This window comes from Primulina eburnea, chromosome 1, assembly GCF_022965805.1.
Source record: "Primulina eburnea isolate SZY01 chromosome 1, ASM2296580v1, whole genome shotgun sequence".
Lineage (NCBI taxonomy): Eukaryota > Viridiplantae > Streptophyta > Magnoliopsida > Lamiales > Gesneriaceae > Primulina > Primulina eburnea.
Window position 1 is genome coordinate 52193290 of NC_133101.1, and position 27579 is coordinate 52220868.

Here is a 27579-nt window from a genome sequence, read left to right on the forward strand (position 1 = left end):
AGGGGGCATACCAGAGACGTCATCAGGAAACACGTCTAGAAAATCCCTAACAATCGATACATCTGAGGCTGACTGACTGGGTGCTTTGGGAACAGACACAAAAGTCGCTAAAAACGCTCGAAACCCTCTATGCATAAGCTTCCTAGCTTGGACACAAGGTATTATACACGGTAAATGAAAGTACCTGTCTGGTTCGAATAAGAACTGCTCTCTCCCAAGCGGTCGGACTAGAACAGATCTCCTCTAGAAGTCAATCAAAACTCTGTTCCTTAATAGCCAGTTCATACCTAGAATGATATCAAATTCTGGCATTCATCGAGCAAAACTTGCACTATGGAATGCTCAATAAAAATATGATTTTGTATGCTCAAAATTAATTGCAAGTGCACGATGTCAAGTAATAGTATAGTGTACGTGAGTACGAGTATCGTTCCACTGGAGACTGTATTTAACAATTATTATTTTCAGTTATTGAACATTTAGCAACGAAAATTGATCTGAATGTTTTAACACTACTGTTCTTAAATAATTAAATAGATAATAAAGGATTCAAAACTAAATTAATAATCAGAGATAGTATCCAAAATGGTTGAATAAAATTCAATAAGAAATAGATTTGTTGGGAATATCGGTTCACCTACCCCTCGTTAATTAATTAATTTATTCGATAATGATCATATGCTTCCGACATGATTTCCTATTCAATTGAACACACACTCTCGAGTTATGCCAAACTAATTCTACTCAATGAAGTAATTAAATGTCTTTAATTATTTATCAAGAGTGAATCACATTTCGATCTATGAAATCCCCTAGTTTTCGACCCTAAGGACTATGACTATTGGCGCGTATCCAATTTCATATGTCTTTGTAAATTGTAGATCCACGGATTATACTACTCGTTCCTATCACAAGTTATTCTCTCGAACTCACTCGCTATATAAAAACGTGGTTAAAGTTAGCTACGCTCTAACAACACGAAGAAAACAATAGTATAATCAAGAACAAATCAAAATCGCGATGCAAATTAATTATATCAAAGTTTGGGGTAGGATCCCCTTAAATCCCAAAAAATATTAAAGAGTTAGCTGCTAGAATTCATAATTAAACTAAGCAAAACAATGTTTAAAAGATGAAAGCTAAATTAGAAATACGAGATTTGTCGAAAAACGCGAAGAACGGTGCCCGGAAATCTTCGAATCTTCAATCCAAGCGCAAAAGTCTCTCCCAAGCTCCGAGCCGTCTTTTCAATGAAGTCTCAATCCTCTCCCAATTCGTGCCTCCTTCCTTTCCATATCTTCCCCTCTCCAAAATAAGGTAAAAGATCGGACAAGAAATCTTGCCAAAATTAGGTGGCGCTCGGGCGGCAAAGAATTTCCGCTCGAGCACCACGCTCTCTGTAAAACACTTGGGGTATGCGGCTTCTCGCGCTCGGGCGGTAGGGAATTACCGCTCGAGCGCCAATTCTTCTGTAACTTTTCTCTTCTCGGCTCCTGGGTCGCGCTCGAGCGGTAGAAAGCAACCGCTCGAGCGCCGACCTCTCTGGAATTCTCCTTGGCCTTTAACCTCTCGCGCTGGAGCGGTACAATTTCACCGCTCGAGCGCCAACTCTTCTGCACCTTATTTCCTTGACTTAGCACTTGGCTCTGATTTTTGTTTTTCCGGTCATTTTTCCTGCAATTTCGTCACATCCAAGTGAGACACGATCACATGCAAATGTTTACTCTAAAATGAACAAAATGTAAACGAAATGTACGCATGCACAATGCAAACACACACAAATTAATGCAATAAAACACGTAAAAATCACACATATCAACCCCCTCATACTAACCTTTTGCTTGCCCTCAAGCAAAATAGGTTATAGACCACAATCAAAACACGAAACAAACACAAAAGGGAGGGTGTTTAAACAGCTAAAATGATGGTGAAGTAGCGAACCGGTATCTCCTGCCTCAGCGGGTGTTTGAACCACATCCAATTAGTCACATCCCAACATTCATAAATACCCCTTTTCGAGCACCTTATATCATTTTGATTTGACCAGAAAGTGTGGTCGTGTGTGTGTGCTGTGGGTTTCACTAGCTTGTGCTTCAGACAGTTTTGTTCGCGAATCATGCGAGTCACCAAATCGACAGTTCTATGCAAGTTACTTTATCCTGAGTTCTGTTTCTATTTGTGACCAACAAGTAAACAAAAAACGGCAAAGTAATCTGGGTGTACAACAGGAATTTGGGAGTCAATATCCATGAGTTTTTAAATGGCTCAAAAAGATGGGGAGTACACTGATCATTTTCATTATGCACTTGTCAGAATTTTTTCTGATATTCCTCAACGCCTTACATCTCCATCTTTTTAGCCTCGGGATAGGATTTCATCCCTTTTTTGGCTCCCCCACACCTTACATCCCCTTTTTATTTATTTATTTATAATTTTTTTTCTTTCTCCTTTTTTAGTGCATAATTTTCTCATGTGTACTTCCTAGGTTCTGAATATAAGGTGTTTGCTTTCAGATGGCCTAGGGATGGATTTTTAGGTTCTATGCACGATTGGGAACAAGAGGATTTGAGGTACTCTTTGATTATCTACTCGAGTTAATGCTACCGGTTGGTCACTCCTATCAACCAAAATTCATTCAAGTGCAACTCGTATATCATGTTTCTCTCAGTTTCTCCCACAGATATTTTAAACTCGACTGTCATTCACACCACCACCAAAACCCACTTTTATGTGCATATGAAAACTTACAAAACCGAGGTATTCATAACGAGGGATAAGGCTAAACAACATGCAGTTCATTTATCTCACAATCATCATTGGCTACCAATTTACTAGTTTCACCATCACTGACACTCATGCAAGACAAATACGAATGCAAACAAATAAGAATACGTACAACGACCCCCCTCATACTAAAAGTGTGCAATGTCCCAATTGCACAAAAGACTCAAGACACAGAAATGCAAACACAAATGCAGACTCCTAAACATGAAAGCTAAAAACATGCTAGACTGAAACAACGATAAGAAAGAAAACAGAAAGCGGTAAAGAAAGAAAAGTGCAAGGAAGGGGAAACAGTGAACTCCCCTGATCAAGGCTCCTCGTCGTTGTGCTCCGGCGGTGGCACTCCTGCCGCATCCCCCTGATGAAGTTAGTCGTACTGAAATTGGTAGGGAGGAATGAACGGCGGTTGTGGTGGTATTGCTCCCGGGTCCATGCCCCCGTGGATGAGCAAGGTTCGCATCATGGAGTCTAAATGAGTGAATTGTGACTGAAAATTGATGTTGACCTGCTGTTGATGAGCCATGTAGGCAAGAATCTCGTCCATTTTGTCGGTCTGAGTGCGTCTGCGGGGCTGTGGGCAACGAGAGACAGCAGCGCTGGATCCACCGGCTTCCTCCTCCTGAGCGGGGAAGTCCACCCATCGTTTTGACATTTTTCGTTGTTCATCCTCCTGACAAATTGGCTTCATCGGTTGAAGCCATTCCTCGTCGTCCCGGAATTGTACCCCAGCCCGTGCACACAGTTCGGATATGATCGTCGGAAAGAAAGCCCGATGTGGCTGTTATGAACACTCAACATGATCTGAGACGCTATAAGTCTTCCCACATTTATGTCGTAGCCTTGGGTCAAAGCAAAAAGTAGCACCGCTCGTTCCTTTTGCACCTCGCTCTTATGCGAGACCGACATCATCCTTCGGGCCACAAACAAATACCACATGGCCGCTTCAGTTTTCAAGTATTTCTCGTCAAAACAGCTTGGCGGTCCGCCCAACGGTTTCCACATCGCACCCGGATAGCATAGAGTCTCGATAATCAAAGTGTAGTTGGGATCAGCCACCAACGCCTGGAAGTTGGAGTCGTCAACCTCCGCTGTTTCTAAGAGGGCGTTAATCGTAGCTGAATCAAACGGCACAAGCTTGCCTCTAACAAACGCCCTACCATCAGTTCGCTCACAAGAATTCACATAGAATTCCCTGACTACCGACACCACTGCCGCTTGAGGTTGCTCACTAAATTTTCCCCATCCAATTCGATCCAAGTTCACAATGGGTTCTAAATACCTATCCTCAAATGGGCGACGAAATCCCCTTTCGGGAATGGGGTTTATGTGAATTTTAGCATGGTCGTATCTAGCCCGAGCCTCCGCACTCACGAAGCGTGTTCTATCAACTGAGGAGGAAGTGGAAGAAGATGAACCGGGGTTACCTCTTTGTTTCTTGGGAGCCATGGTGGTTGAAGATGGAGATGGTGATCGGATTGATGAAGATTCTTGGTTGACTAGGAAGATTGTTCCACCTTGCCGAGGATTGGAGGAGGAATTGACAACCTGCACAAGAAAATCGAAGAAGAGAGTGAGAGAGAGTTAGGGATTTGAGGGGGGGGGGGGGGTTTCGCGCAGAATGAAAAGGGGAAAGGGGAACTCGGGTTTTAATTGCATTCGCGCTCGAGCGGTAGAAAACTACCGCTCGAGCGCCAGCCTATCTGGAATTTTCATCCCGAGGTAAGTGTTCGCGCTAGGGCGATAAATAATTACCGCTCGAGCGTCGAGCTCTCTGCCCAAAATCGTTTAATAATTTTTTTTTTGGTGAACAATAATTAATAATAAATAAATAAAAATAACTGACATAAAAATTTCGACTTAAATGCAAAATGAGGGAAAGAGAGGTAGTTCTCAATTTATAGTCGAGAGCATGAATGTCGGTCAGTCTCAGTTCGGATTGTCTTGGAACCGGATGATTCCAAGTTGCGGCTCCATTGTGCCACCCATGTAGCGCTTCAGTCGCTGGACATTGACCGTAAATGTCCCATCCTTTCCATCTTTCAATTCTACAGCTCCTGATGGGTATACTTTCGAAATCACGAATGGACCGGACCATCGCGACTTCAGTTTTCCTGGAAACAATCTCAACCGGGAGTTATAGAGCAGGACATTTTCGCCTTCTTGGAATTCCATTTCGATGATTCGCCTGTCATGAGCCCTCTTTGTCTTTTCTTTGTAGGACAGCGCGAGATCATATGCTAGATTTCGGAATTCTTCCAACCGATCTAGTTGAAGCAAACGTCGTTCACCTGCATCAGTAAATTTAAAGTTTAGTGCTTTTGTTGCCCAATATGCCCGATGCTCTAACTCTACAGGTAAGTGACATGCTTTACCAAACAATAACCTGTACGGTGTTGTGCCTATAGGTGTTTTGAAAGTAGTCCTATATGCCCAAAGAGCATCATCTAACCTCACCGACCAATCTTTCCTACTGACACCTACAACTTTCTCCAAAATTCGCTTTATCTCTCGGTTCGACACTTCCACTTGACCACTCGTTTGGGGGTGATATGGGGTAGAGATTTTGTGTGTGACACCATATTTGCTCAAGATTTTTTAAATAATTTATTGCAAAATGGGTGCCACCATCACTAATGATTGCTCGCGGTGTTCCAAATCTGTTAAAAATATTTTTCTTCAAAAATTTTAAAACCACCTGAGCATCATTAGTGGCATATGCTTCTGCCTTTACCCACTTAGACACGTAATCAACCGCCACCAAAATATACTTTTCGTGAATGAACTGGGAAACGGTCCCATGAAGTCTATCTCCCGCATATCAAAAACCTCACACTCAATGATATTATTCAAGGGCATTTCATGACGGTTAGAGATGTTACCTGTCCGTTGGCATTTATCACATGCTAGCACATAAGAGCGAGCATCTTTAAAAAGGGTTGGCCAATAAAAAAAGACACATTCAAGTACCTTAGATGCCGTCCTCGTTGGTCCAAAATGACCACCTACCTCACGGTCATGACAGTGATTGAGAATTTGATCGAACTCCTCCTCTGCAACACACCTTCTTATCATAGAATCTGCACAAATCTTAAACAAAAACGGTTCCTCCCAAAAATAATATTTCACGTCAGAGAAGAATTTCTTTCGTTGGTGAAATGATAGATTTGGTGGTGGTGTGCCTGTGACGAGAAAGTTAGCGAAATTTGCATACGAAAGACAAAGTTTCATCTCAAACAGTTGCTCGTCAGGAAACCAATCATTAATAGCCTGGTCTACACAGTCATTATAATAAGCTCTAGTCTAGACAAATGATCCGCCACCACATTCTCAACACCTTTCTTATCTTTTATTTCCAAATCGAACTCTTGCAACAATAAAATCCATCGAAGTAAGCGTGGCTTTGCATCTTTTTTAGCAATTAAATATTTCAGTGCCGAGTGATCGGTGTAAACAATGACTTTCGATAAAACAAGATGTGAGTGAAATTTATCGAGAGCAAATACTACTGCAAGTAGTTCCTTTTCAGTCGTCGCATAATTTAGTTGAGCCTAATCTAAGGTCTTACTTGCGTAATAGATTGTGTGAAATACCTTGTTTTTCCGCTGTCCAAGTACAGCTCCCACCGCAGTATCACTGGCATCGCACATGACCTCGAAGGGTAGATCCCAATCTGGTGCCACCAAGACAGGAGCCGTCACCAAGCGCTCCTTCAAGTTTTCGTATGCTTGTAAACAGTCGGAATTAAAATCAAAGGGTACATCTTTCATAAGTAAGGAAGATAGAGGTTTGTCAATTTTAGAAAAATCTTTGATAAAACGCCGATAAAAACCGGCGTGGCCTAGAAAACTTCTAACTCTTTTTATGGATGCCGGAGGTGGTAAGTTCTTGATAACTTCAACTTTCGCCTTATCCACCTCCATTCTATTCCCTGATATCTTATGCCCCAATACTATTCCTTCTTGTACCATGAAATGGCATTTTTCCCAATTCAGCACCAAATTCTTCTCCTCACATCTCATCAAAACCACCTTCAAATTTTTCAAACAGTCATCAAAAGAAAAGCCAAAAAGCGAGAAGTCATCCATAAAAATCTCAAGAAAGGTTTATATCATGAAATATAGCGGTCATGCATAGTTGAAACGTGGCAGGGGCATTACACAAACCAAAAGGCATCCGTCTATAAGCAAAGGTGCCATAAGGACAAGTGAAAGTGGTTTTCTCTTGGTCCTCAGGCGCAATCATAATTTGTTTATACCCTGAATACCCATCCAAAAAACAATAAAACTCATGACCCCGCTAACCTCTCAAGCATTTGATCAATGAAGGACAGTGGAAAGTGATCTTTACGGGTAGCATCATTTAATTTTCTATAATCAATGCACACACGCCATCCCGTAATTGTCCTAGTGGGTATTAACTCATCTTGTTCATTTGTGATCATAGTAATCCCACCTTTTTTCGGCACACACTGAACAGGACTTACCCATGAACTATCATATATATGATAGATAATACCTGCATCAAGGAGTTTGATAGTCCTTGCTTTTACTACCTCTTGCATCTTTGGATTTAATCTTCTTTGAGGTTGCACAAGAGGTGAGTACTCATCTTCCATCAAGATCTTGTGCATGCAGACTGATGGATTGATTCCTTTGATATCCGCCACCTTCCACGCAAAAGCACTCTTGTGCGCTTTCAAGACTTTCAACAGTTTGTCCTCCATCACATCTGTCAAAGCAACAAAAATAATGACCGGTAAAGTGTTGTGCTCACCTAGGTATACGTACTTTAGGTGTGGAGGCAGTGGTTTGAGCTCGAGTGTCGGGGGCTCCTCCAGACTTGACTTCTGTGGGATCAAGTCTTTTTCCCAAATCCTCTAACCTCATCCTCATTGGCTTTCTCCATGGATGGTTGGCATTAAAGTATGCCACTATTTCAGCTTTTTCTTCGTCCAATTCCTCTTCTCCCAATTCAGTAGTGATAGTGGCCTCCAAAAGATCCCTAAGAGCATCCTGCACATAGTTAGACACAAGGGGATCAAAAGCATCAATTCTAAAACAACTATCAGAATGCAAAGTGTGCTTAAGTGCCTTAAAAACATCAAAAGTAATCTCTTCCTCCCCCACTCTCAATCTCAACTTCCCCTCTTGAACATCAATCAGGGCATTGCCAGTCGCAAGGAATGGTCTCCCCAAAATCAAAGGCATCTCCATATCCTCCTCCATGTCTAGCACCACGAAATCAGCAGGAAAAATAAACTTATCTACTTTCACTAGCACATCCTCAATAACTCCCCGCGGATACTTGACAGATCTGTCTGCCAGCTGTAAAGACATCCTCGTTGGCTTAGGTTCCCCCAACCCAAGTTTCCTGAACACAGACAAATGTATAAGATTAATATTTGCACCAAGATCACACAAAGCTTTGTGAAAAACTACATCACCAATCATGCAAGGAATAAAGAAACTCCCTGGGTCTTTTAGTTTCGGTGGGACTTCCTCTTATTGGCCAATATATCCTTAAAAAATTTTGCATAACTAGGCATTTGCATTAAAGCATCGGCGAAGGGAATATTGATATGCAATTTTTTAAATACCTCAAGAAACTTACCGAATTGTGCATCTAGTTTTGCTTTTTTCAATGCTGCAGGGAAAGGTGGAGGAATAACAATTTTAGGTTGTGCAGTGGGTGCTAGTGTAGAGTTAGAAGACTTACCTTTAGATGTCACAGTCGGCTCATCCAATGTTTGAGTTTTCTCTTTCTCTCTTGACTCCAAAACTTTCCCACTCTTCAACTCAATGGCCTTCACTTGCTCTTTTGGATTAGTCTCGGTGTTACTTGGCAAGGTGCCTGGCTCTCTACTTGCTATCATCTTCGCTAACTGACCAATCTGATTTTCAAGCCCCTTTATCGATGCATCCTGATTTTGAAGTCTAGTTTCAGTGGATGAAATATACTTAGACTTCATCTGCTCCAAATTGGACTTCTTTTCTCTAGGAGGATCAGATCTGTACATCGGTTTGTTTCCCATATGATTGTCCTCCTTGTGGTCTATTCTGGCTGTTTTGACCACCCCATGATAAGTTTGGGTGTTGCCTCCACCCCGGATTGTATGTGTTCGAATAAGGGTCATTCCTTGGGCGGTTTTGGACCCCTACTTGATTTATTGGTGCCCTTTCTTGCACATAAAATGGATTTTCATCTTGACAGTCCTTCACATAGTGTTCTCCTCCACACTTTTCACAAAATATCTCTTGAAGATGCATAGCCGTGCCACCCACATTCAAGCTGTCTAGTTTCCTGTTCAAAACATCAAGTTGTGCAGTAATAGCAGAAAGGTCAGTTACCTGGTGAACTCTTGCTCTTTTCCACGGGTTGTTCCTTTCAAATTGAGGATGATAACTGCTCGCAGCCATTTCCTCCAACAACTCATATCCTTCTTCCGCAGTTTTTCTCAATAAGTTCTCACACGCAGCAGCATCTATCATAGTGCGGTTAGGAGTAAGCAAACCATAATAAAATGTTTGAACGACTAACCCAAGTGGTAATTCGTGATGTGGGCATCTTCGTAGTAGATCTTTAAAGCGTTCCCATGCCTCATATAAAGACTCCTGATCGAATTGAGCAAATGTGGTAATGTCTGCCCGCAGCTTCATGGTCTTTGATGGAGGAAAGTATTTAATGAGAAATGCTTTCGCGATGTCTTCCCATGTAGTGATCGAACCTACAAGCAAACAATTTAACCATGCTTTAGCTTTATCACGCAAAGAGAAAGGAAACAACCGCAATCTAACAGCATCATCAGAAACTCCATTGAATTTAAAAGTATCGCAAATTTCAAGAAAATCCGCGATGTGCGTGTTTGGGTCATCCACTGCAGTTCCTCCAAATTGGACTGTGTTCTGAATCATCTGGATTATAGCTGGCTTGATTTCAAAGTGATTTGCCCGCACGATAGGCCTCACAACGCTAGGGCGTGCACCCTCCAAAGAAGGCTGGGCATACTCTAGCATCGGTATGCGACGTGGCATCTCAATTTGTCTATTTTCACGATGTTCCTCCTCACGTTCTTGCTCGTGTCTCTCCATCAGTTCTTTAAGTCTCTGTTGTTGTTTTCTCCTGCGGAAAGTTCTTTCAATTTCAGGATCGAATTCAAGCTCCACGTCAAGTGACTTTGGCATGCACTAGACAAGATATCTGGAATAAAATATGGAGTTTTAGCTCAAGAAAAATAAAATAATGCTAAATAAAATAACTAAAAATAAAATTGTAGATTAACAATCCCCAGCAACGGCGCCAAAAACTTGATCGTGCAAAACTTGCACTATTGAATCCTCAATAAAAAATATGATTTTATGCTCAAAATTAATCGCAAGTGCACGATGTCAAGTAATAGTATAATGTACGTGAGTACGAGTATCGTTCTACTGGAGACTGTATTTAACAATTATTATTTTCAGTTATTGAACATTTAGCAACGAAAATTGATTTGATTGTTTTAACACTACTATTCTTTAATAATTAAACAGATAATAAAGGATTCAAAACTAAATTAATAATAAGAGATAGTATCCAAAATGGTTGAATAAAATTCAATAAGAAATGGATTTGTTGGGAATATCGGTTCACCTACCCCTCGTTAATTAATTAATTTATTCGATAATGAACATATGCTTCCGACATGATTTCCTATTCAATTGAACACACACTCTCGAGTTATGTCAAACTAATTCTACTCAATGAAGTAATTAAATGTCTTTAATTATTTATCAAGAGTGAATCGCATTTCGATATATGAAATCCCCTAGTTTTCGACCCTAAGGACTATGATTATCGGCGCGTATCCAATTTCATATGTCTATGTAAATTGTAGATCCACGGATTATACTACTCATTCCTATCACAAGTTATTCTCTCGAACTCACTCGCAATATAAAAACGTGGTTAAAGTTAGCTACGATCTAAAAACCCGAAGAAAACAATAGTATAATCAAGAACGAATCAGAAATCGAGATGCAAATTAATTATATCAAAGTTTGGGGTAGGATCCCCTTAAATCCCAACAAATATTAAAGAGTTAACTGCTAGAATTCATAATTAAACTAAGCAAAACAATGATTAAAAGATGAAAACTAAATTAGAAATATGAGATTTGTCGAAAAACGCGAAGAACGGTGTCCGGAAATCCTCGAATCTTGAATCCAAGTGCAAAAGTCTCTCCCAAGCTCCGAGCCGTCTTTTCAATGAAGTCTCAATCCTCTCCCAATTCGTGCCTCCTTCCTTTCCATATCTTCCCCTCTCCAAAATAAGGTAAAATATCGGACAAGAAATCTTGCCAAAATTAGGTGGCGCTCGGGCGGTAAAGAATTTTTGCTCGAGCGCCACACTCTCTGTAAAACACTTGGGGTATGCGGCTTCTCGCGCTCGGGCGGTAGGGAATTACCGCTCGAGCGCCAATTCTTCTGTAACTTTTCTCTTCTCGGCCCCTGGTTCGCGCTCGAGCGGTAGAAAACAACCGCTCGAGCGCCGACCTCTCTGGAATTCTCTTTGGCCTTTAACCTCTCGCGCTCGAGCGGTACAATTTCACCGCCCGAGCGCCAACTCTTCTGCACCTTATTTCCATGACTTAGCACTTGGCTCTGATTTTTGTTTTTCCGGTCATTTTTCCTGCAATTTCGTCACATCCAAGTGAGACACGAAATGTTTACTCTAAAATGAACAAAATGTAAACGAAATGTACGCATGCACAATGCAAACACACACAAATTAATGCAATAAAACACGTAAAAATCACACATATCAGGCATCGACAGTACGATCAGATCCTCATAGACAAGATACCATGAAGTTCGAGGTCTATGTCTCAGACCACATTAGTAGCTGCCAGCTCCTCTCCAGAAAGCTATACTACTGAATATGCTATGTCTAGCCCGATGGTCTTGACCTTGAGGAAATTCACAAAGATCTCCGAAATGATCGAATGAGTAGCCCCTGAATCTATCAAGGCATTCGTAGCTTAACCAGCTATAAAAATTCTCCTTGAAAGGTTGGAACATCAAGCTGAACCCAATAATTACAGGAACTAAACTTATAGACATGCGAAGGTCAAAGTTCTTCTAATCTAAGCTCTGAAAGCCACACTGATTAGAACATGCAATCCTATTACCAATTCTAAGTTCAGAATCTCAACCCAAACCAAATATAAACTTAAAGCTTTAAGATACCTGTCAAGAGCATCATCTCCGGGTTCGTCTCCGCTGCATGGAGGGCAAAAACTCTGCCTTGGGTAGGCAGACTCATATGAGGGCACTCTTTCAGTAAGTGGTCAGGACTACCACACTTGTAACACTTCTCCGAACCATATCTACAAACCCCAGTATGACGGCGTGAGCACTTGGAACATACTGAATACTCTGGGGCTCTCGGGACTACACGTCCCTGCTGCTGCTGTCCTCTGTTCCTGGGTGGGCCGTGGAAAGGCTTCTTACTCTGATGTTGCTGATGAGGAGGGCGGTGCGGCACTTGAACTGGTCGCTTGTCCTGGCGGTCTCTCTCGATTTCATTCTGATCCTGCTCTGCAGCTAGAGCTATGGAGACAGCGACGTCATAGGTAGTAGGGCCAGCCACCCTAACATCACGGCGCAAGATCAGCCGTAGACTATCCAGAAGATGTCTCAACCTGGCACCAACATCATTGGCAATCAGGGCACAAAATGGCAATCCCTATCAAACTTACGGATAAACTCCGTAACAGTCATTTCTCCCTGCCTCAGGGCCATAAACTCCCTGGTCAACCTGGAACGCACCTCGTCCATAAAATATTTAGAGTAGAATACCTCTGTAAAGCGCGTCCGGCTCAGATTGGCCAAATTCAAGGCTACAGATCTCCTTCCCACCACAAGCGAGCGTCTCCTCCAAACAGATAGGTCGCATAACGAACCCTATCCTCATCTCCAAGCCCCATGAATTCGAAGATAACCTCAAGGGACTTAATCCAGTCCTCGACAATCATAGTATCGGTCATCCCTGAGAAATCCTTCGGTCTCATCTTCATGAACCGCTCATAGGTAGCCTCAGGCCCCGTCTGCCTGGCTACCCCAGCATTGTTCCCCGCAAACTGTGCGAAGAACTGAGTCATTCCGGCTAACATCTGGGCGTTCATGTCCAGTGGAGGGGGTGGTGGTAAATCCTCTCTTGCCTATGATCCTCACCGTCCTCATGACGATGCTCATAATCTCTCGTGCGCTCAGAAATGTGTCTAGGAGGCATACTCTTCCATACATATAACCCACGTAACCAACATGCATAATTCTATTATTTCCTTAAATTTAAATAAATGCTCCATAATCATAATCTTGACATAAAACATTTCATGAAAACATGCTGTTAAAATATTTCATGCTTTAAACAAAATGCGTAAACGTAAAGCTTACAGACCGAAGATGTGACTTCATGAGCTTCTCGAGGTCAGTAGTAGTATAACCCTTTACAAGAACACATGCTCTGACACCAACTGTAGAGGCCCGTATTTCGTATTTGTAAATTTACGGAATTATTTAAAAATTTTCTCTTTAAATAAATAACATCGATCATACATAAAATAAATTGATAAATGTATTTAACTTAAAATAACAGCGGAAGTAAATATTATGTTTCAAAACAACAACTTAAAAATGATTCTACATATTAAAACTGAGTTTGAACATAAAATAGTGAATAAACTGAAACATGAGGTCCTCGGGTTCCTACTACTGCTGACCCAAGCTAGCTCACTGGTCCCCGCCCTCGGTCTCGACTTCATCAGTACCTACAACAGTCAAGTCTAGTGAGTCTAAAAACTCAACATACATATATCTTGAATAGCAAGTAAATATAGCATAAAATTTCGTGTAACGTAGAAATATCGTATCGTAAGGCGTAAAGTAAAAATCATTTCATGAGTAATTATAAATACGTGCATATCTGAAAATCATACGTAAAAGCTTTGCTCAATAGAGCCCTGTCATAAAATATCATATCGTAATTTTTCTGGTAGAGATAATGTTTCTACGCAAGTGGTCCATAACATAACATGCACGTCTGATCAGGCTAAACCACAGTATAATGGGCGGTAAAGATCATCACAGCCCTTGGACTGCATATCCGTTCCCATACATAATCGTAAACCGGTTGTAACTCACCGGGTGAAGCAATCACATAAGCGTAATGTGGCCACAAGACATATCGCATATATCTCAAAAATAAACATTTTATATTTTATGCACGTTATATAATTATAACCATTTTTTTTACCGAATGAGTTAGATCATTCCCAGGCTCACTCCGACCTAATTCTAACATGAGGAACATGCAAATAAACTCAACTTGACCAACACTTCATAACCGGACCAAAAACGAGACAATTACGCCCACAAACTTAGTATCCAACCATGGCTTCGTACCAAACCGAACCAACATTGAACCATCATTTAGCCATGATTAAAATACACCTAAAATGATGGAAAATACATCCTTAGGGCTGTAATAGACGAAAATTGTGAATGGAGGCCAAAATCGTGAAACGCTCTTTCGAGAGTCATTTTGACATATTGCACCGTAAATTCTCGTACGACTTCTAAACTTATCCAAATCACGAACGGCCAAAAAAATGATCTGCCTATCTCATTGTGGTATTGTCCAGTCCAAGGTCATAGGCTAAAAGCCAACCAAGAACTCGCACAAGCTTCCTGAACCACAACACTACTGCTATCCAATTTCAGTGGCAGCAGCTGTGCTTGCTTCGCTACGTTTACAAGGCTAATGGCGATTGGGGCTTGAACCACCAACCAGAGCCTCTCCCAACATCCTAAGTTGTGGCTTGAACCATGGCTAAGGGCCCTAGGCCAACCACAATCCTAGCAAACACCTAAGACATTGCAAAACTCCCACCCGAGAACCATGCTGTGCGCGTGGGGTGTGTTGTTTTGTTTTGCTGTCGTTTTCATTCCAGTGGCCATATTATCGACCATGGCATAATCTAGACATCATGAGGTATTGTGTAAACCATGGCTAAGGGCTAAGAGCCAAACAAGATCCACCCAAACCTCAAAAGCCGAAACCACTCACACAAAAATCAGAAATGAAAACCGAAGGGGCACTTGTGTTGTTTGTTTAAAATTTCGATGGGACCATGAACCAAGCCTTGAAAGGCCATTTTGGTCACGTCCTACACATGCTAAGGAAGGGTTCTAACCATGGCTACAGTCCCTAGGACAACCATGGTTCGAACACACACCTTAGACAACCCAAAAACAAAAATCGAGCCTCAACTTGCAACTATGGGAAAGTTGTTGTCAAGTCTTGATTCTTGAGTGCATGGCCTTGAACCGATGGACCATCATGACTCCAACACGCCCTAGTACATGCCTAGATGCAGCCTTGAGCGCTGGAACCGAGTCAATCCCTGAAATCACAAACACAACACAACCCGTGAAGCACAAGGAAGTGGCCGAGAAAAATCTGTGCAGGTTTCGTGTAAGGTTGCTGTCATATTTCGGTTACATGTAATGTCTTAAAGTATTTATATGACTTGATTGAAGAGAAAGGAACAAGATATACATGCCTGGAAATTGTTTGAGGAGAAAAAAAACGCTACGACGAACACGGCACGGCGGAGACGGAGTTTTCTTTTCTTACTTTTCTCTCTTATTTTTCTTGATGCAACTCACGAATTTTTTTGCTGATATTCTCTGAATTTTCGAATGAGAGGAGGGGAAGGAAGGCTAGGTAATGAAGGGGAAGTTTACTAATTAAATGGGGATTTTGAATGGCAAATAAAAATCTTTCCATCCTAGTTGTTTGAGAGATATGGAATGATATGATATTATGGGATTGAGGGAGATTTGAGGGAGGTGATGGCCGAGATTTGATGATCAAAAGCAAGGAAGAATATTGCTTAAATCATAAATTTTAATTTCTTAAAGTTTTATACGCTTATTATGTATTTTAGTGAATTAATAATTTAATTTAGGATAGTAATTTGTCTTGCATGCATAGCTAAGTCCTAAAATAAATTACTAACATATTAAGTTACAATTTCTTAAATAAAATAGGCCTAGATTAATTTATCCCAATTGATTACACATTTTAATTTAGGCTTTTAATTAATTATTGGACATAAAAGAACTTATTTACTACTTAACTCCAATTAATTAAAAAAATCTTTAAACATTCTTTTACCTTAAAATAAATTATTCTTTGACTTAAATTAAATTTAGGAATATTTTCTTATTATTAAATTTTATCTCAATACTCCAACTGCAGTCCGGCTTCGCGTATTTAACTGAAAAGATAACACTAAACTTCTACGATTTAAAATAAATGATCATGACTTAAAAAATTTTAAAATGCCTTAAACACTCCATAAATATAAAAGAACTCATTTTTAATTTAAATAATAGTAATTATGTATGGCTTGACGTAATCTAATTTACCGGGTTCTACAGGTAGAATCTTACCGCTCGCTCTACCGCCCGAGCACGAGTGCTGCACTTTGCAAGAAAAAAAGATAGATATTACCGCCTGAGTGGGACTCAATTTTGGAAAAAGTTACGCGCGAAGATTTCTTTACATAATGGAAGGGATAGGGCACGAAAAACTAACTTTACAACAACCAAAAAGTTTGGAAGAGAGAAAAGAAAGCTTGGAGGGAAGAAATTGAAGATTTCCGAGCACCGTTCCTCTCGTTTTCGTCACGTCTAGTATTTCTAGCTTAAAACTTCTTGTTTGAATATTGTTTTACTTATTTTTATCATGAATTCTAGTAGCTACTTTTAATATTTGTTGGGTTTAAGGGGATCCTACCCCAAAACCGTGTTTAGTTAATTTATTTAACGACTTTTGATTTATTCTTGATCGTGCTATTATTTCATTGAATTATTAAGATAACATTAATAACAATTTCATATTGCGAGTGAGTTCGAGAGAATAACTTGTGATAAAAACGAGTAGCATAGTTCGTGAATTTACAATTTGCATAGAGATATGAAGTTGGATACTCGTCGATTATCATAGTCCAGTAGGTCGAAAACTAGGGGATTTCATAGAACGACATGCAATTAACTGTTGATAAATAAATAAAAAAATTTATTTTTTTTACTAAGTTAAATTAGTTTGGCATTGCTCGAGAGGACATGTTCAATTGTTTAGGAAATCCTGTCGAAAGCATTGATCATTGTCGAATGAATTAAGTAAATGAACGAGGTGCATGTGAACCGAGATTCCCAACAAATTCATTCTTCATTGAATTTTTGATTAAATATTTGAGTTTTTTAAAGTCATCATTTAATCCTGAAAACATTTAATAATTGTTTATTTAATCATTTAGTAGTAAGTAATCATTCAAATTATCGTTGCTAAAAGTTTAATAATTAGAAATAATAGTGGTGAAATATAGTCTCTGGAAGAACGATACACGTACTCTTGTACACTATATTATTACTTGACATCGTGCACTTGCGATTATATGGAGCTTGAATTTAATTGATTTTTTACCGAGGATTTTACAGTGCAAGTTTTGTTCGATCAATAGCTCACTGAGAAAAATTATGACCAACTTGGATATCTTGGGGAGAGTGATAAAATGGACAATAGAGCTCGGGAAATATGATATCACTTACCGACCGAGAACGTAATAAAAGCTCAGGCCTTGTCATATTTTCTAATTGAAATGATACAGCTCGGACAAAAAGATGTCTGGAGAGTGTTTGTTGACGGTGCCGCCAAAAAAGAAGGTAGTGGGGTAGGAGTCGTTCTAGTTTCCCCATGGGAGAGAAAGTAAAAAATGGCAGTAAGATTGGATTTCCAGGCTTCGAATAATGAAGCTGAGTATGAATTAGTAGTGAACGCGATGACAGCCGCCCGAGAAGCTGAAGCCACCTGAATCATACGATACTCAGATTATCAACTAGTTATTCAGCAGCTCAAAGGCTCTTATGAAGTCCGAGAAGGAAGGCTGAAGGAATATTTGAAAGCTATTCAAGAACTGTCGGAAAGTTTTACTGATTTTAGTGGAGAACAAATCCCGAGAGAAGAAAATGTTGAAGCTGATGCGCTAGCCAAAATGGCGTCATCCCTAACAGGATAAGGTGACAGGGAAGTCATTCATCATACCAAGCTAGTATCGACCATATATACCAGTCCAGTGACTTTTCAGGAAAGTTCGTGGAAAACTCCCCTGCTCGAGTTCATATCAAAGGGCAAATTACTAGGAAACATTCAACAAGCCCAGAAATTAAGAAGCAATGTTATCGATTCGGTGTCCTTAGCGGAGAGTTATACTAGCGATCATTCCATTGCCTTTTGCTCAAAATGTTTGGCCGGGGAAGAAGTTAAGTGTGTTCAAAGAAATTCATAAATGGTGCTGCAGGGATAATCTCAGGACTATAGCACTTACTCAGAAAGCGCTATTAGCCGGATTATGGTGGCCTACTATGATTACAGATGCCCATGAAATGGTCCAGTCTTACGAAGAATGTCAACGTCATGGTAATTTTTGTTGCATCACAGCTTCACCTTTACAACCAGTTCGAGCATCCTACCTTTTCAGTCAATGGGGCTTGGATATTGTGGGGCCTTTCCCAGTAGCCCGAGCTCATAAAAAATTCTTGATAGTAGCCGTTGACTACTTTTCTAATGGGTGAAAGATGAGCCCCTCGTCAAAAATTACTGAAGATGAGGTATTAAAATTTTTATTGAAAAACATAGTTTGCAAATTTGGGCTACCCAGGAAGTTGATATCAGACAATGACCTACAATTCCAAGGGCGAATAATTATGGCCTGATGCAAAGAAATGAAAATTATTCAGTCATTCACCTCACTAGCCTATCCACAAGCTAATGGGCAGACAGAAATCACGAGTAGTAGTGCAAGCTCTGAAAGCTAGATTGCAAGGCGCAGGAAAAGATTGGGTGGAAGAGATACCCAATGTTCTCTGGGCCTATCGAATCACTCCCCAAACTGCTACTAAAAAACTCCTTGTAGCAGTATTGCCAGTAGAGATCGAGAAGACCTCGGACATGATTCATAGTTATCCGGAGAGAAATGATGAAGCTCGGGCCCATAAATTGGACTTAGTATAAGAAAAAAGATAAAGGGCAGCCATTCGAATGGAAGGTTATCGCAGACGGGTCATACGAGATTATAATCAAAATGTTAGACCCTAGAATTTCAAATTGGTGATCTGGTTCTAAAGAAAGCAAACCCAGCCGGAGAGAAAGGAAAGTTAGAAGGCCGGTGGGAAGGACCTTACAAAGTCATAAAAAAAACTCAGTTCAAGAGCATTGTTGATACGACCCCGGGTGGTCAGCTCCAAGGAAGGCATGGGATCTTTTACAGTTGCCGGAGGGACCAGTCACGAGAGGACGACTAAAGAAATTCAAGGAGGCACTAAAAGGAGTCATGAGCAAGCATGAAGGGGTCGTGACGCATGAGAGTACGTTCGGAGTCCAAAGGAATATTATTCAAGCATTGTTGAAGACGGCCGAGCCTACATGGATGTGCACACGGACCTGCACACGGGGTTCGTGCCCTTTACAGTCAAGGATGAAGAATTCCAGTGTCTACACGGACCCGAAAACGGATCAGTACACGGGGTCCGTGTCCTATGATATTTGCGAAGACCGAGTGTACACGGACCCGTACACGGAGGTGGACACGGTGTTCGTGCCCCTTGTTTCCAGCTGAAGGTGATTTCCCGAGAGTACACGGACCCGTACACGGAGGCCTACACGGGGTCCGTGTCTGAGGCGGCTGAGCGAGAATATTTTCCTTCTTTAGAGTTTTAACTTTTTGGGTAACTAGATTTGTGATATCTTTTCATTATTAAAAAGTGTTTGGACGAAATTTGAGACACAATTGACCTATTATTGATATTTTTTTTAATCAAGTTTAGAGTTTTCTCTCAAACTTTTTCAAAGCTTCGCTTTGTAACCAAAATCAAACTTATCAAAGTTTTTAACTTTGTGGCGTTTGTCGATCGTGCTTGTGCGGATTGTCTTAGACTCGTTCTTTGAAGGTTCGTTATAGTTTCGATTGTTTATTTAGTGATTATTTGTTGCTAAACTTTTCATAGTTTAGAGGTGAAAATCACAACACACACTTGATTCAAAAGATCGGGACAACACATCGATCCTTGTTCGATATTAAATTGAGGGCGCGATTCATATTTAATCGTATTTGCTTTTTCTTCGTACGTGGATTCGTATCATTTGGTATCATAGCTTAGGTTCATTGAATTCAAGTAAGTTTATCTTGTTCTTAAACTTTCATATCTGTGATATTTCTTCGTCCTTGTCAGACCTGTTCTTGTTCTACCGTTCTTCATCAGTTTCTGAAATTTTTTGATATTTTTCTTGTTGGGATTTTCGAGTTTTTACTCAGCCTTAGAGTAAAAAAAAAAATACCAAAAATCCGAAAATTCACCATTATTTCTTTTTGATATTTTGTTCTATTCCTTTTTGTGAGTCATATACACTTGCCTCACACAGTCAAAAAAAAAAATATTGATCTTCAAATTGCTTGTCTACGCAGTCTAAGTGAGTCGATCACATTTGTTCACAAGTCGAAACTTGGTTGTTTGATAAACCCAAATACAAAGCTTGAGCACACTTCGAGAAAAAAAATCAAAATTTGAGTGGAAACATTTGAGTGTGAGTGTTATTTTCTTTGGAGTGACTAGTGAGTACTTGTTGTGAGCGAAAAAAAATTTAGAGAGGAGTGGCGAGCGACTTTCTTTGGAGTGATCGTGAGCTTTTGGGTGAGGAATATTTTTTTCTACTAACGTTTTCTTGCAGGTACAATTCCAAAAATTAAATGGAGAGGGAGGTAGGAGATGATTCAAACCAGGGGTGTCTAAGTTCCAAATGGAGGCCTTATTTGGGCATTTTAGTAGGTTGATGAGGAATGAATTAGAGCCCTTGCATGAGAGGTTGGACAAGCTTGAAGGTAGTGCTAGTGGGAGTAAATCTAAGCCTAATGATTTGGGTAGAGATGATGAGGAATATGATTTGGGAGGAGACGATGAGAGTCAAAATGAGAATTGGGGAAGGAATGGAAGAGGTAGAGGATTTGGGAGAGGAAAAGGAGAGGCTGTACGGGTTAGATATGATGGGGATAGGGAAGATGGTAACATGGGTAGTATTAAGATGAAAATTCCTTCATTCCATAGGAAATCTGACCCGGAGGTGTACTTAGAGTGGGAAAAGAGGGTAGAGTTTGTGTTTGAGTGTCACCACTATTCCGAACAAAAGAAGGTTAGGTTGGCGGTGGTTGAATTATTAGACTATGCTCTCATTTGGTGGGATCAACTAGTGACCACTAGGAGGAGGTATAATGAGAGGCCCATTGAATCTTGGGATGAGATGAAGAGGGTCATGAGGAAGAGGTTTGTGCCCAATCATTATTATAGGGAGATGTTTAAGAGGCTACAAACTTTGAGGCAAGAGGTAAAGAGTGTTGATGACTACTATAAGGAGATGGAAGTAGTCATGGTTAGGGCCAATGTGGAGGAAGATAGTGAGGCGACCATGGCTCGTTTTTTTTGTGGTTTGAACAGGGAAATTCAAGATCAAGTGGAGCTTCGACCCTACTTGGATCTAGATGAGATGTTGCAGATGGCTATAAAAGTGGAGCAACAACTCAAAAGGCGTGGAGTTGGCCGCACCAATCAAATTGGGGGTTCATCAACTTCATGGCGGTCAAATGTGGTGAAACGTGAGGAGAACAAGGTGGTGAGCAAGCCCAAAATTGAGACCAAACAAGAGGCGTCTAAGCAAGGAGTGCAAGGTAAATCTGAAACTCCTCTTAATCGATCTAGAGATGTTAAATGTTTTAGGTGTCAAGGGTTGGGTCATATTTCGAGTGAGTTTCCTAATAAGAGGATAATGATCTTAAATGACTATGGTGAGTATGAGACTCATAGTGAGGGTGATGATGATGATGAGATGCATGTGTTAGAGGATCCTGACTAGGGATATGAGGCGGTGGTATGTGAAGCACTAGTGACTAGGCGTATCATGAGTGTCCAAGTCAAGGGGGAGGAGACTAACCAAAGGGAAAACTTGTTTCATACTAGATGTTTTGTGAATCAAAAAGTTTGCAATCTTATCATAGATGGGGAAAGTTGCACCAATGTGGCTAGTAGTGAGATGGTAGAAAAGTTGGGTTTACCTACACTAAAGCATCCTCAACCATATAGGCTTCAATGGTTGAATGATTGTGCGAAGGTGAAGGTGAACAAACAAGTGTTGGTGTCTTTTTCTATTGGGAAGTATGTGGATGAGGTTTTGTGTGATGTAGTACCCATCCATGCATGTCATATCTTGTTGGGTAGACCTTGGCAATATGATAGGAGGGTGACACATGATGGATACAAGAATAGGTATTCATTTATATTTAAGAAGAATGAAATGGATGAAAAAAAGAGTGATCAAAAGAGTGAGATAGCCATACAAAATCAAAATGAGAGAAAAAAATTGAGAGGAAAGAAAATGAGAGGAACGAGGCCAAAAAGAAATCATATATGTCCCAAAAAAGTGAGTTGAAGCAGTTGATGCACACACATGAACCACTTGTGTTGATTCTTTACAAGGAGATCCTCCTTAACACAAGTGATATAGCCGGGGCCCTTCCGAGCATTGTGGTTTCACTTTTTCAGGAATTTGAGGATGTATTTTTAGAGGAGTTGCCTCAAGGATTGCCACCATTGAGGGGAATCGAGCACCAAATCGATTTCGTGCCTGGGAGTGCATTGCCAAATCGTCCAGCCTATAGGAGCAATCCGGAGGAGACTAAGGAGCTTTAACGGCAGGTAAGTGAGTTGTTAGATAGGGATTTTGTGCGTGAATCCATGTCTCCTTGTGTTGTGCCTGTTTTACCAGTTCCTAAGAAAGATGGCTCATGGCGTATGTGTGTAGATTGTAGGGCAATTAATAACATTACCATTAAGTATATGCATCCCATACCTAGACTAGATGATATGTTAGATGAATTGCATGGTGCTTGTATCTTTAGCAAAATTGACTTGAAGAGTGGGTATCACCAAATTAGGATGAGGGAAGGTGATGAGTGGAAAACTGTATTTAAAACCAAATATGGGTTGTATGAGTGGATGGTCATGTCTTTTGGCTTAACTAACGCTCCTAGCACCTTTATGAGGTTAATGAACCATGTCTTGCGTGCGCACATTGGAAAATTTGTTGTGGTTTGCTTTGATGATATTCTAGTGTATAGCAAGAACTTGGCCGAGCACGTTAATCACTTGAGATTTGTACTAATCACATTAAGGGCTGAAAATTTGTATGCTAACCTAAAGAAATGTGATTTTTGTACAAGCAAACTTGTCTTTCTTGGTTTTGTGGTAAGCTCACAGGAGATACAAGTTGATGAAGGCAAGGTAAGTGCTATTCGAGATTGACCAACGCCTACTACTGTTGGTCAAGTTCGAAGTTTTCATGGACTTGTAAGCTTCTATATGAGCTTTGTAAAAGATTTTAGCACATTGGCAGCACCGATGACGACGGTGATAAAGAAGAACGTTCCCTTCCATTGGGGCGAGGAGCAAGAGAAGTCCTTTAATATTATCAAGCAAAAATTAATTAATGCGCCTTTACTTGTTTTGCCTGATTTTTCTAACACTTTTGAAATTGAATGTGATGTGTCAGGTGTAGGTATTGGCGGAGTTTTGATGCAAGGAGGACGGCCAATGGCGTACTTTAGCGAGAAGCTCAATGGAGCGTCCTTGAACTATCCCACGTATGATAAGGAGTTCTATGCACTTGTGAGGACTCTAGAGACGTGGCAGCACTACTTGAGGCCTAAGGAGTTTGTGATTCACACGGATCATGAGTCTCTTAAGCACCTTAAGGGGCAGCAGAAGTTGAATAAGCGGCACGCCAAGTGGGTGGCATTCATTGAGACATTCCCCTACATCATCAAGTACAAACAAGGTAAGGAAAATGTAGTGGCCGACGCACTATCCCGGAGATACGTACTGATCTTTGCCTTGGAATCTAAAATTTTGGGGTTTGAGCATGTGAAAGAGTTGTACGTGCTAGATGATGATTTTAAGAATGAGTTTGAAACTTGTATGCATGGTCCACATGAAAAATTCTATTTGCATAATGGTTTCTTGTTTGAAGAAGATAGGTTGTGCATCCCTAGATCATCCATTCGTGAATTGCTTGTTAGGGAGGCACATGGGGGTGGTTTAATGGGGCATTTTGGTGTGGCTAAAACTTTAAGTGCATTGCATGAACATTTCTATTCGCCACACATGAAACGTGACGTTGAGCGTATTTGTGATAAGTGCATTACTTGTAGGCAAGCTAAATCTAAAACACAACCACATGGCTTGTATACACCACTTCCTGCCCCTAGTGAACCTTGGGTTGATATTTCTATGGACTTTGTTTTGGGGTTGCCTAGGACAAAGAAGGGGAGGGATTCTATATTTGTTATTGTGGATAGATTTTCTAAGATGGCACATTTTATTGCTTGTCACAAAACTGATGATGCGTCTCACATTGCTGATCTATTCTTTAGAGAAGTCGTTAGGTTGCATGGAATGCCTAGGACTATTATTTCTGATCGCGATGTTAAATTCTTGAGTTACTTTTGGAAAACGTTATGGGCTAAACTTGTCACAAAATTGTTGTTCTCTACTACTTGTCATCCTCAAACGGACGGAAAAACTGAAGTTGTTAATAGAACATTAGGAACACTTTTGTGTGCTGTACTTAAGAAGAACTTAAAGAATTGAGAAAATTGTTTGCCATTTGTTGAGTTTGCTTATAATCGTAGTGTGCATTCTACTACAAATTTTTCGCCATTTGAGATTGTTTATGGTTTTAATCCTTTGACTCCGTTGGATTTGATGTCTTTACCTGTGAGTGAAAGGTTAAACATGGATGGGAAAAAGAAGGCTGAATTTGTTAGGAACTTGCATGCAAAGGTCAAGGGACACATTGAGAAGAGAAATGAGCAATATGCCAAGCAAGCCAACAAAGGGAAGAAGAAGGTGATATTTGAGAATGGAGATTGAGTGTGGCTACACCTGAGGAAGGAAAGGTTCCCTGAGAAGAGACGTTCCAAGCTATTACCAAGAGGCGATGGACCATTGCAAGTCCTTGAAAGGATTAATGACAACGCCTACAGACTCGATTTACCAGGTGAGTGTAACGTGAGTTCTACTTTTAATTTTAGCGACTTGTCGTTTTTTGATGTAGGTGACGAACAAAATTTGAGGACAAATCCTTTTCAAGAAGGGGAGGATGATACGACCACGGGTGGTCAAGCTCCAAGGAAGGCATGAGATCCTTTACAGTTGCCGAAGGGACCAGTCACGAGAGGATGACTAAAGAAATTCAAGGAGGCACTACAAGGAGTCATGAGCAAGCATGAAGGGGTCGTGACGCATGGGAGTACGTTCGTAGGCCAAAGGAATATTATTCAAGCATTGTTGAAGACGGCCGAGCCTACACGGATGTGCACACGGACCTGCACGGGGGGTCCGTGCCCTTTACAGTCAAGGATGAAGAATTACAGTGTCTACACGGACCCGAGCACGGACCAGTACACGAGGTCCGTGTCCTATGATATTTGCGAAGACCGAGTGTACACGGATCCGTACACGGAGGTGGACACGGTGTCCGTGCCCCTTGTTTCCAGCTGAAGGTGATTTCCCGAGAGTACACGGACCCGTACACGGAGGCCTACACGGGGTCCGTGTCTGAGGCGGCTGAGCGAGAATATTTTCCTTCTTTAGAGTTTTAACTTTTTGGGTAACTAGATTTGTGATATCTTTTCATTATTAAAAAGTGTTTGGACGAAATTTGAGACACAATTGACCTATTATTGATATTTTTTTATCAAGTTTAGAGTTTTCTCTCAAACTTTTTCAAAGCTTCGCTTTGTAACCAAAAATCAAACTTATCAAAGTTTTTAACTTTGTGGCGTTTGTCGATCGTGCTTGTGCGGATTGTCTTAGACTCGTTCTTTTAAGGTTCGTTATAGTTTCGATTGTTTATTTCATGATTATTTGTTGCTAAACTTTTCATCGTTTAGAGGTGAAAATCACAACACACACTTGATTCAAAAGATCGAGACAACACATCGATCCTTGTTCGATATTAAATTGAGGGCGCGATTCATATTTAATCGTGTTTGCTTTTTATTCGTACGTGGATTCGTATCAATTGTATTTAGAGGATAACCAAAGACGATCTTTGAAAAGACCCTGGAATGCTTTTGCATTTGAAGAAATATTATGCTTGAAAGTGTACTTATTATCTGAAATATTAATGAAGGTTTGTTCTTCTCAAAAGTGTACGAAGTGTTTTATTAAACCCGGAAAGCATGAGGTCTCGGCAATTTATCTAAATCCGGGAGGCATGAGGCCCCGATAACTTATTTAAAAACGGGAGGGATAAGGCCCCGATACTATATTTAAACTCAGGGCCTTGAAGTTTACCTGGAGTAAGTGTTCTTTAAAAGTAACCAGGTTATCTTTCAACACCAAGAAAATTTTTTAGATTCTTGCAAAACTTTCAAGGTATTTATTAGCCTGGATTGGTCGATACATTGACAAAAATAGAGATGGGCAAAATCAATTTCATTAATGAAAGCCCGAAGGCTAGGAGTACATACAATTTCACCTCCGAGACGGTCCTCATACCGACTACTATCCATGTAAGCGCGGGGCTTGCTCCAACTCCCTTTGCACTTTTTGATGAAGCTCGGTAGCAGCCCAGGCTCGATTGGCCTCCTTCTTGGCTAGGGAAGACACTTGAAAGCGGCAACTAGCATTTGAAGGCCCTACAAGAAACAATATTTAATAAAAAAATAGAAAAGGGGGAGGATAGTAGAATTTTTTTTCAGAAAATCTTACCCAGAGGGTCCGAAAAGTCCCCTCGAATAAAATTTGTTGGGGGACAAACCCTGCAGATGAATCTATTCAGTAGGAGAGAGTAAACTCTTAACGAGCTTCACCCCACTGAAGAAACTCATCCAGGAAAAGGTTGCCCCGGATTCTTTGTGGGCTGGAGTGGTAGGGCTCGCTACGAATCTAGGTGGAGGAGGAAGGAATAGATTGGACCACCTGGGAACTGCCTTGAACCCTTCCTCAGCATCACTTAGGAGGATCAGCTCTGGGCTGGAAGCATCTTTTCTTTTCCTCTGGATAATAGGGATGTGATCCACATAATCACCTGGGGATCGGGGTGAGCAATCTCTCCCTCTTTTTGGCCGTCTGCCCGAACAGAACCTCCTAGTGTGGCCGCCTCTGCCGCTGCAGATGCCTGAGCCTCAGTAGCTGCTCGTTGGGCCAGGACTTTCTTCTTGCTGGCAGCTCTCTGGACAGCACGCTTCTTCTCCTCAGCTGCCTTCTCAGCTGCCCTTCTTCTCACAAAAGCTTCTTGCATTTTACGAGTTATCTGTAAGAGAACAAAAGGAAGAGAAAACAAAAGTGTTATAATAAATGTAAAGTGAAAGTAAGACATGTAAGAGCAGTGCAGATAAGGAAGTCACTGGGTTTAGTGCTCAAGCGAGTCATCGCATCAATCACCCTGTTTATAGGGTCTTCAATCCGGGCACTCAACTCGTAAGCCACCAAGTTTTCTTCAGACAAGAGGAGAGAAGAGGAAAATTTCTTCCCCTCCACGAGCTCTTGGCTTCGAATGAAGGGGTCCTCAAATTTATAAGCCCGGGGAAGATCAGGTTGAGTGGGAAGGTTGGGCATAAAGCCAGTTAGACACTGAGGG

At 40.9% G+C, this 27579-nt stretch overlaps 1 long non-coding RNA gene and 1 other non-coding gene across 2 annotated transcripts in view; one reads left to right on the forward strand and one right to left on the reverse strand.

Annotated features, from left to right (window-relative positions):
- Nucleotides 1–27579, reverse strand: part of LOC140830757 (uncharacterized) — a 99745-nt gene that overhangs the window by 40506 nt on the left and 31660 nt on the right. The gene's annotated exons all lie outside the window — the stretch shown is intronic.
- Nucleotides 9331–9436, forward strand: LOC140815099 (small nucleolar RNA R71). Its single transcript, XR_012114257.1, has one exon. It is a non-coding gene; the product is annotated as a small nucleolar RNA R71 (small nucleolar RNA).